Below are 10,985 nucleotides of genomic sequence, written 5' to 3'. Positions count from 1 at the left end.
AGGGTAAAAACGGCAGATAAGGAGTGGAAGGGGTAGGGAATGGGAGGGAGAGGAGCAAAGAGACAAAACTGTACATCGGCGTGGTTTGTGTCGAGGGGCCAGGCGCACGCCTCTGAAGACTGGGGCCCCCCGAGCTTCCAGCTGTGTGAAGGGTTTCTCTGGAGCTTGTCATCACTTTGGGAGGAGGCTGCACGCTGGCGGCTAATATCCTCCAACAGCAACCACCCTGCAACCAGCAGACACTACACCGCACTGAGGAGGTGGAGAGAGAGTCTCAGCCGCCTTCAGTTGTTTATTTACAACCCTATTTTTTAATTCTTAATGAATTTGAGAAACTTATTTTCATATAAGTCAAGTGAAAATGTGTTTGGTACCAAATTCTTTGAAGGAAGGATAACACCAGACAAATGAGACAAAACTTTGCAGAAGGTTGTTTGCCAAAGTGCTCCATGCTTCCAGCACTGTTGTGTTGTTCGATAGTGGCCACTACAGTTATCTAATGGCAACTGATAAAAATACAGTAAGCAAAACTTAGCTCAGTTGTGTTTCTACAACCTGCCGTTATGTTATGTTATATGTTTGTGTTCAGCTAAGATATAATTGGCACTGCAACAGGTTCTGATAGAATGTCTTTTTACTGGGGCCCAGTTCCAGAAGATTATCAGTTCTAATTTAGTGCTGATTCATATATTTTAGACCAGTGTGATTTTGCTGTTTTATTACCTAATTTATCTTTTACAAAAAAACTGGTGCTTGAACGCGTGATAGTTTTTACACACCCCTGTGCTTACCTGAGCAGGTGGTACGTTCCAGTTTAAATCAGACAACAGCAGCAGTCACTCCTTTGCAGTGGAAGAGAGGGTGGCAGTTTGGTGAGATTTTAAAATTTTGGTTTGTTGATTTTATTTTTACCTTCCTGAAGTTTGAGTTCTGTCGCAGTATCATTTTGGGAAAAACTCACACATTTTTAAAGTGCCAAAACGTATGTTCCCCATTACATGCGGCAACTCAATGATTACTAGTTGACTACATGTCATACGATTTAAATGCTAGTGGCCTGTCGTCGCTCCACACATTGATCAAAAGAGTTGACATGAAGCACTGCAACCAAAGAAGAACATATACATTTGTTTACATCCCCCTCTCTTAGGCCAGTAATCCACAAATTGGGATGTTCCTTTTACAATTATCACTACAGTTAATCCGGTCTTTACCCTGTTAGTTTGTTCCACGGCATAAATGGAATTAAATGTGTATCGGAGAGTGTGGGGAGGCAAAGCAACAGACACAAGACTATAACCTGTGGGGGATGCTGTTGAGTAAACCTTGTCCACTGTGTGTGTGACCAATTGCTTTATCACTGACACATGTATCAAGTCTGTATGTAGTGTATGACCACCACAAACATGCCAATTTGTCCTACAAATTAGTGTCATTAACTATTTTAAGACCTTCCTTTAATTTCACATAGTTTGACAACCTGCTGATAAATCTACAACCATGAATGCAATCGAAATGATGTGACCCTCCTGGCTGCAATTTCACTTCTATACAGATAAAATAAGACTTCACTGCTTAATACCAGATTAAATGACTTGTTGAGCAGCAAGGGTGTATTCGTTTGCGTTGTTGAGGAATATGGTCGCTCATGGCATACTGGAGGTTGAGTGGGTACACAACAGGGAGGAATGGGGGGGGGGGGGGGTGACCTCAGAAGCAGTGACCCAGAGTGAGTCCCATGTCCCCCTGGTAGCCCTGCCCCACTCTGCCCCAAATTCCTAAGCAACCTTCGGACAGCCTCCCTCTGCAGACAAACAGCAGGGTCCACGTTCCATTTTGTGAGCTTCTTGGAAAACTCTTTTATCTTGTTTAGCGCACACTGGCCCATGTTGGCACAGGACCAACACATTCATGCAGTCACACACGCACACGGGAATACGAGCACGAATGCAAACACACGGATTGAGGTTTAGGTTACTGATTCACAAAGTGTTTTCTAAAGCTCTCATTTACCCTATTGGTCTGTCATTAAATGCACTTGAATGAGATCAGAGCAATTATAATTTACAGTGCTTGGTGGTAAAAGGGAAAAGACGAGAAAAGAAAGCAGTCGGTGGAATAAAGCAGACAGTGCCTTCATGTGGTTGTGCTTTTGAAAGCCCTGTGAACCAAAGGGGTGTGTGTCTTGTTCTGTGCCGAGTTGAATCAGCATTACCTCCAGGGCTAAAATGTCTATCTTGTATGCAGTTTTCCCACTGGTCATGGAATTCCTGGAATATTCTGGAATTTAGGGAGGCCTGTGCGGACAAGAGATGACAGAAAATTTGATAAAATTTGACAAATTGCTTGGGAGAGTCAAGGGAATCTTAAACATTTATTGTATAGTGGGACTAATCAAGAAGAAAAATCCTTTTGGTCACAGAAGTGTTGCAACTACAGTGGGAAAAGTCCTGTGTGAAGAGACATACTTGTGTGTCACAGTAAAATCATTAAATCAGGCATGATAAATATGGATGTTTCATATTAGAGCCTTGATTTGGATTAACACCCCAAAATAACTATTTATCTTCCATTTAAATTGGGAAAGTTTTGAAATATCTAGCTTCTCAGAGTCCAGGTAGTCCTTTTTTTTTGGGGGGGGGGGGGGGGGGGGGGGGGGTTAGTTTGCTGAGGTCATCACATTTGAGGGGCAAGTAGAGTCATGTGTCATCTGCATAAAAGTAAAAAAATTATATTGAAACAACAAAAGCAGGACCAAAGGTAGCATATGAATATAAAATAAAATAGGGCGAAGAACGGACCCTTGTGGCATTCCATAGCTCAAAACTGCATCAGGCAAGTCATTGCAACACTCCCAACTGGTCAAATTTAGGCGCTTGGTCAGTTACCGTACACTTGAAATTATGACGCTCTAGGTACCTCTCTAAAGTCAGTTGTGTGGCTTGTCAGTTTTCGCTCGTTACATGCATGCGTGTCTTTTCAAAATAAACTTCAGTTTTCAGAGGAAACTTACATACGCGTAGCTCCGGAAGTTGAGCAAACAAAACTACAGCAAAATAAGTCAACTGCCTCCTGGTGGAAAGTCTTGTTTGTTTGCCCCATCCAACCTCCTTTCCTTCCTGTCCTACGCAGACTCTCTCGCTCCATAAACTCAGCTGCTCCGACCGTCTAATAATTTGACGAGTTGGGAGTGCCAACAGGTTGATCATAACCATCACAGCAAATTTGATTAAAACAATATGAACCAACAAAGCCGCAGAACCAGATAGACCAAGCTGCTGTTGTAACATGTCAGTGAGGATCATTTCATCCACTGTATTGAAAGCTAAGCTAAGATCTAACAAAACCCAAACTTGAGTAATGTTAAAGTAATGGATTCTGCTGTCAGAACCACAGAGATAATCCTGATTGACAGTATTTGTGTGTGTGTGTTACTGCTGACTATTTCAAACAAAATCAAACAGACATGCTTTACACGATAACACCACAAGTTGTACCAAAATTGAATGGTAGCAATTCGTCCTGGAGCACAGAGCACAACAATGATGTCATGGTGTGAAATGCTGTGGGGGGGGGGGGGGTAGGCGTGTGATTGGGGATGAGGGCTCTGACTTTACCCCGTTGTTGTCTGGCTAATGTTTAGAGGTCAGAGGGAGATAAAGGCCTGACTGACAGTAAGGACAGGCCTGGTGTTGGAAGGGTCAAGGGTCAGGCCTTCGCTGAAACACCCCGATTTATGGCTCCTCGGACTGCTGGGTCAGGAACAGGGCATTGTTTCGGGATGTGATCATTTCCATAACAGTGTGTGTGTGTGTGTGTGTGTGTCCATGTGAGGGAGAAAGAAGCTCTCAGAGCAGCTACAGAGTTTGTGTAATCCTTAGGGAGATCTGGATGGCTCTGTGTGTGAGAGAGAAAGAGGTGTGTGTGTGTGTGTGTGTGTGTGTGTGTGTGTGTGTGTGCTTGAGACAGAGACGTGGTGTCTGGAAATAGCAGCGCAGAGGCTTGGCTCTGCTGTTTGCCTTCCAGTTTGATTTGACATCCTAATTGCCAGATGGAGGAACAAAATACTCTGAGGTTCCCCCAAATTGAAGTCGATGTTGAACCAAGCGGGCAATGTTTAGCGGCCTGGGCTATCTGTGGAGGGCCTACATTACTGTCGCTCTTCCCTCTCTATGCTTCAGTTTCTGTATTTCTTCTTCCTTTTTCTTGTGTCTCCTCCTGAAGGAGGAAATATGGAGACAGAAAAAGAGAGAGAGATTGACTGGAGGGTGCCGGCACCAGAGAAAAGTAGGGGTAGAAAGAGAGTTAAAGATAGAGGGAGAGAGAAAGGACGAGCAGCAGAGACAAATTGGAAGATCCACTGCTTTTTTATGCACCCCTCCAGTGAAACTCCCCAGCCAGGCCGAGCACGCACACACATACACAGACGCGCACTTCTTCCTCTCTATCCATCCCCTTCTCTACCCCTCCCTCGCTTTCTGTCTCTATACACCCTCTAGCAGCGGCAAGGCAGGTAGCCTGACAGGCAAACTGAAGCCTGGCAGACTGGAATAATTACATGCGGCTGTCTGCGTGGGAGCATGACAGCTCTACCTTCAATTAAGCCCGCAGAATGCATTTTCATCACCCGCCGAGAGCTCCCGGCCTTGCCTCGCCCACCAGCCTGCCAGCCAGCGTGCCCGTCGTCCAGCACGGGCGGGGCACGGAGCTGCAGGAAGGGGGGGGGGGGGTGAAAGGGGGGCAGCAGTGAGGGACACACAAAACCGTTGTCGAGACTGCATCAGCCTCCTTCAGATTATGGCTATTAATGAGCGCCAAATGCGTAAACGTTAGAGCCTTCTTCCGCACCAGTCAGAAAGTATATGTGTGCGTGTGTGGTGTGTGTGGTGGGATCAAAGTGGATGGAAGCTCCACGTGGAGTAACAAACCAAAATACTGACAATTAACCCTCTGAACCCAGCTTGACGCTGCCCGTACCCGACTCCTGCACCCCCCCCCCCCCCCACTGCATCCACAACTGAGCCATCAAAGGGTGACAACGCGCTCCTGATGCTGATGAGCGGTAACAACAGAGGCAAAACGTTGAGACAGGAGTCGGCGCTCGCTGGTAGTGGATACACACTTGACATGCGCCGTGGCTGTATCACGAATATGCAGCTTCAATCACGTTTGCTCAAGTAAGAAATAAAGTAATGAGAAATATAGCCCGCCTGCAATGAAGTGCATTAGTAGTTGACGTCCCCCTCTCTACCTGTCACTTCAAATTTTTTCTTTTTAAAGTGTAAGGGGTTAATTATGAATCTGACCCCTACGTTCCAGCCATAGCTGCGGACAGACGCGCAGATCCTGGGGAGTTTTTACCTCCACAAAAGACACAGGAACGGAACATCGCTTACATTTAGCAAATCTTAATTTACATTTAGAGTGATTACCCCCCCCCCCCCCCCCCCCCCCCCCACCACACACACACACACACACACACACACACACACACACACACACACCTCAAAGCAGTTGTAAGAAGTCTCCTTTACTTGCCCCTGCGAGAAACACTACTTCAAAATTTAAATGGCGCAGGTAATCCAAAACCACAAGAAAACCGCCATTTTAGATACACTGCAGTCATCAAGGTCACCGGATGTTGTTTGAAAGTACAGAAAATACTTTTTTCTGATTCCTGAAGTCGACAACGCCAGTGGGTGGGAACATGAAACGAGGACAGAACGCGACAGAAAACAACTAAACAATCGGGAGCGTCGGTTCCTCTGGCTTATGTCAGCCCTGGATTAGGATGTATGAGCCTGGCCTGCTCCACCGCGCCACTTGAGATGAGCACCGGGAGTATGGATTGGGCAGCAAGGTCAAGAAGGTGTGAATTAATGGTACAGATAATCAGTGGGCTTACAGAGGCAGCCCTTCACAGGCTCCCTCCCCTGCTGTGTAACCCCAGCAGCCCCTGGCGTACTCCAGGCTCCCATGGCAGCAGGGGTAAACATGTGTGTAAATACTACTTTTTTTTTTTTTGCTTTGCACTCACACACTCATGAACGCACACCGTGCACACACACACACACACACACACACACACACACACACACACACACACACACACACACACACACAAAGGACAGATAAAAACTGTAGGCCTGTGCACGCAGCTCACATATACACACACACACACGCGCACCAAAGCACACACGCATAATGGAAGAATTTGAGAGGACTGACAAAAATGCCCCGGGTAAAATGAATTGAATCCAATGAGATGTATTGGGAGGATGGATATGTAAAGGGCTGCGGCTGACAGCTGCTATTGCTCCCTCGGTGGCTGGTGCCAAATGACAGGCCTGCAGAGAAAGGTGCGTTTGATAATACAACCACGACAATCCGCCAGATCTTCGTTCCCTTCGGTCTATTTATATTCCGTTTTTGCTAACCTCGAGTCAAAAGCATCTTGGGCTGTTTTACAAGCTTGCATGTGAAATGCACTTTGTTTCCTTTTGCGGGCTGCAAGTTATTGTCTTAAAAATAGCGTCGACTTTTGGCACTTTTTTCAAGTACCAGGCAGACGCGCAGAAATACACAAATCTTACTTCCTTTCTCTTCCCTTTTCGCTGCCGTTCCCCCCCACCTCTCCCACATGCCTCAGATAAATATTCAGGCAGTAGTGGGGCTAACATGTTGCATTGGGCTCCTTGAGTAGAGAGGACAATGACTAGGTCCACAGTGCCCCTATTAAAGCAGCAGCCTCCAGGCCAGCGGATTAGCCTGAATAGGCTGTGCTCCCCAGGTACTGGATTTGGTTTACATTAGCCAGCTTTGCCCTTGGCTGCCACTGCTAACTCCTGTTCAGGTCACTTAGCTCTGACTCACCAGGCACTTTTTTTTATTTTCTCTTTTTGCTAGCATAATTAGAAAGAAGAGCTTAATTGACATTACTTTGTGCCACAAATATGTTTGCTGCTGTTTTCGAGGAGGCACTTGCTGTGCAATTGTCTGGGCGGATGCTCGGAGGGGGAGAAGTGCAAGAGAAAGAAGAAAATGTTTCACTTTCCAACAATCTTGTGTGCGTGACAGCGAGGGGGGCATGTAGCTCAGGGCAATGGGACCACTTTAAATTTTAAACACAATTTCAGCTTTGCCTCATTTCAATGCAGTGCGGCTGGAGGTGGAATCAGAATGCATAAAATTGACTGCATGAAAAGATAATGTATAATAAATGTATTCCTGGTTGGGCGCCGGTGGATCGAATCATTGATTAGCACTGAGCCCGCCGCTGCTAAACATCCTTGTTTCATACATATTTCATTACAGCTCTGACAGTGGCTGGGTCTGCTATCGCGGGACGGTGACAGATGTCCATTAGTTGGACCGGTGGAAGGGAGGTCCTGGTAACCTGTACCACCCCAGATCTGGTGTCCCCATCTGTCTGGCTTTGCGGTGGCCGCGTGGCCCTTCTTCCAGATTATGCTTCCTGTCCGGGATGTCAAGCCTGACTGAGAAACGCCAATTCTTTTTGTTACAGCTGCCTGGCGAGGTCAGCTGCAGCCATGAGTTCTCCAGACTGCTCTGCAGGGCATGGGCTTCAAAATAAGGGACTTATTTCAAAGAATAGACTCTAGAAGACGGTGTTTGATCAAAGACACAGACCTAAAGTGAGCCGAAAAAGAAACGTAAAGAATCCACAAAGGTTGAAGTTCACTTGGTTCTGTTTGACCTGAAGAAATGAATCACAAAATGAGCTTTGCGGTTGAGGCCCTTATCGGTGGTATTCCCCGTGGGGAAGCACTTCCCATGGTGGTCCTGACACTGAGGGCAGCAGGCGGATAACAACATTGCCCGCAAACACAAATATCCTGAAATCATAGACCCCCGAGGGACCTCATAATGTCTGCTAGAGGACCCCACTGACATTCTACCGCACCGTGTTTACCATCTGCCAAACACAAAAACTGTCAAATGTGCAGAATTTTAAACATTCTGTTCTTTCTCACAATTGCACAGGACGGCCTGTGTGAATGTACGGATCCCATTTGAGATGCATGCCGGCCTCTTTTCTACTTGGACGTGAACATAGTTTTTGCTTCCTGTTTTGAACCCTGCGCCTCCAAACAGGAAATTGGATCAACCAATCAGCCTGCTTGTTGAGATTTGGGTGGTGTGAGCGAAGACTTCCCCATGAGCCTCTGCAACTTATGATTACCCATTCCGTCCTTCTGTTCGTGGATCCACAGAGACGATAGTGTGCGGAACTATTATTTCAGCGTCAGTTCAAACGCTTCTATTCAAATGCAGGGATTGAAGGGTTCGCCTACTGCCAGTTTGGCTGTCTACTGATATGTCTCTTTCAAAGGCATATGCAAAGATAAGAAGTGATTCAGGGAATAATGTAGGTCTAAGAAGTGTGGGAATAACGGTCACTGCATGCCAGAAAACAAAACTACACTGCAATTCACCCAGACAGACAACTCCTGAAACTTTTTGTAAACTTTACATCCGCTTATATCGCCACCCATCATCCTCATCATATGAGGTAATTTCCAGCCTTTTCCATGGAATATGTTTCACGTCGGGAAAACAATGTTGTATGTGTAATGATCTTCTTAGCATTCCCAGTTCAAAGAGATGCTTTAGACACATGTATTTTCTCTTCAAGCGTCTGGGGCTTTTTTTTCAGCGTGAATGCAATTTGTCAGGTGAAGAAGAGGAAAAAATGAGGCCAGCATATGGGGCCCCCTGAGTGTGTATGTGTGCGAGTATGAGAGAGAGAGAGAGAGCGAGAGAGAGAGAGTGAGTTTTTCCCTCTCTCTTTATTTTGGGGAACTAGAGCGTCGTCTCAGCGCTTCGCTATTCCCTACTAATCAGGTGCTGCCAACCTGCCAGCCAAGGCGGGACGCGAGGCCTTTCAAAACACTCTGCTAATTAACAAGCCCCCAATGCATCCCTTCCGCTTTTACAGCGCTAGCACATCTGCCATAGAAACTCCGGAGAAGAAAAACTACATTATCGTCAGCCTGAGTGGATCCCTTCACTTTGCACACAGCCTGAATAGATGTGTGTGTGTGTGTGTGTGTGTTGTGTTATGTGTATGTGCGTCAATCGCAAAGGTGCGCACAAAGTTCTTCACACGAGCTCCCAATCTTCTTTTTTTTTCTTGAAAGTGTTGGCTTTGCATTGGTGCACTTGCTTGTGTAGACATTGGCAAGGCGTCCTGCATCTATCAGGCAGCTGAAAAGCATGAATAGCGTTCCCACCGTCTTAATGACTGTTTACATGTCCCCAGTGCAGATTAAAAGATATTTCTGGTGTCGCCTGGGGTCTTGCTGCAACACATCTTTGACAACCCTCTTGCATGATTAACTTCAAAAGTGTTTTTGTTTCCGTCGCTCTCTTTAAGCATTGATTTGAGGTGCTGGGAGAGATAAAAGAATCAAAAACTAAGAGTACTGATGTTATAGAATCAGTTGGATCGGACGCTTAGCGGACTTTATCCCCCCCCCCCCAGTTTCCTTTGTGCAAAGTCAGTGTAATGTCCGATTGAGCTCATGAGTGAATAGAGCCGGTCATTGTCCTGAGAAATCACGGCAAGCGAGCGGGCGTGCCGATGCCGTTTATATCATGCGGCTGGCGAGAAACGGGAAGAATACAAACATCCGAGGAAGAAGAAGAAGAAAGGTCCTTCACATGAAGACGCCAAAGGAAATGTCCAACTGGACGGACTACAAATTCGGGAACTTCCGTTGTTGCGGGCCAACGCTGATCTTGTCGCACACATTCGAGAAACGGCAAGAGAGTCTGCCGTAAATGATCAAATTACAAACCGGCTACGTGACGGCGGTCTAATCCGTGTCACGTCCTGCCTCCTGCATGCTCCGCCCAGGCGCCACCCCTAGCCTGAGCCAGAAACGTGTGAATGGGCAATTACGGACAATGTCCAGAGTTCATTTAAGAAAAAGGTTTTTGTGACGAAATGGTCAGCATGTAATCCCAAGCCCTTTTCATAATGCAAATGCTGACTTTAAATCAAAACTTGGTTAAACTCATGCTCACACAGGTAGAATGGACTTTTCTTGTTAAATCAACACTTCTCATGTTAACTGTGGGTAGAAAAGCCCTTTTAACATGGAGCGTAATTTACACATGACGCTGGTCTTTGAAAATCCCCGGAAAATTAGACAAAGCAGCCACAGTGACCATGTTTACATTGGAAAGGTCTGCCAGGGCTCTACAGGATCCATACATTCAGTCTTTCTGGAGTTATGACTCTATCCAGGCCTGGAATTCCATCTCCCTTTACATTTGCCAACCAAAAGCCCATGCTCTCTTTCTGCCTCTGACGGAGCCTCATGTTAATTTACTGCTACCGTCCCCACCCCCCCCACCTCATGAAATCATCAATGAGCAGCTCCAAAGTCCTGAAAATGAGTAAAGGGTACACTTTTTTTTTGGAGGTGAAATGTCTCATGTTCAGAAAAGTGAAGTTTCTGAAGCCGAAGTACAACTTTACATTGGACTGTTTGCAGTATAATGCTGACCTTTTTGATAGTTTTTGGGGACTAATTACAAAGTCACTATTTACTTGGCCCTAGGAGTTTACTGAATGAATAAATAAAGCAGAGGTAATAAAATATTCAAAGCATTTGTACTTGGTTCTTTCCTTGCAAAATAATAAAAAGTTAAATTTCCTTGAAATTGCATGGTTTCTTAATTTATATGTGTGCTGAATACTATAATTTACTGAACATGTTTAGATCTTTGAGAGAAATCCACACAAAAAATACAATATTGCTTGTAATATTTTTTTTAATACATATGTTACCAATGATTTTATCTGATGCTGAGCTGTTCTTTATACTTTTGCACTCCACGGGAAGGTCAGGGTCAACTGCTGGCAGAATTTAGTGTGTTTGGGTCATGGTCATTTCCTCTGTATGTTTTCTTGGAATTTGGGGTTTTCGGCAACTTTCGCAATAAATAATTTCTAG

The sequence above is a fragment of the Cebidichthys violaceus genome, unplaced genomic scaffold, assembly GCF_023349555.1.
Source record: "Cebidichthys violaceus isolate CVI_PGR_0920_01 unplaced genomic scaffold, fCebVio1.0.p SCAF_15, whole genome shotgun sequence".
Classification (NCBI taxonomy): domain Eukaryota; kingdom Metazoa; phylum Chordata; class Actinopteri; order Perciformes; family Stichaeidae; genus Cebidichthys; species Cebidichthys violaceus.
This window is presented reverse-complemented; position numbering follows the sequence as displayed.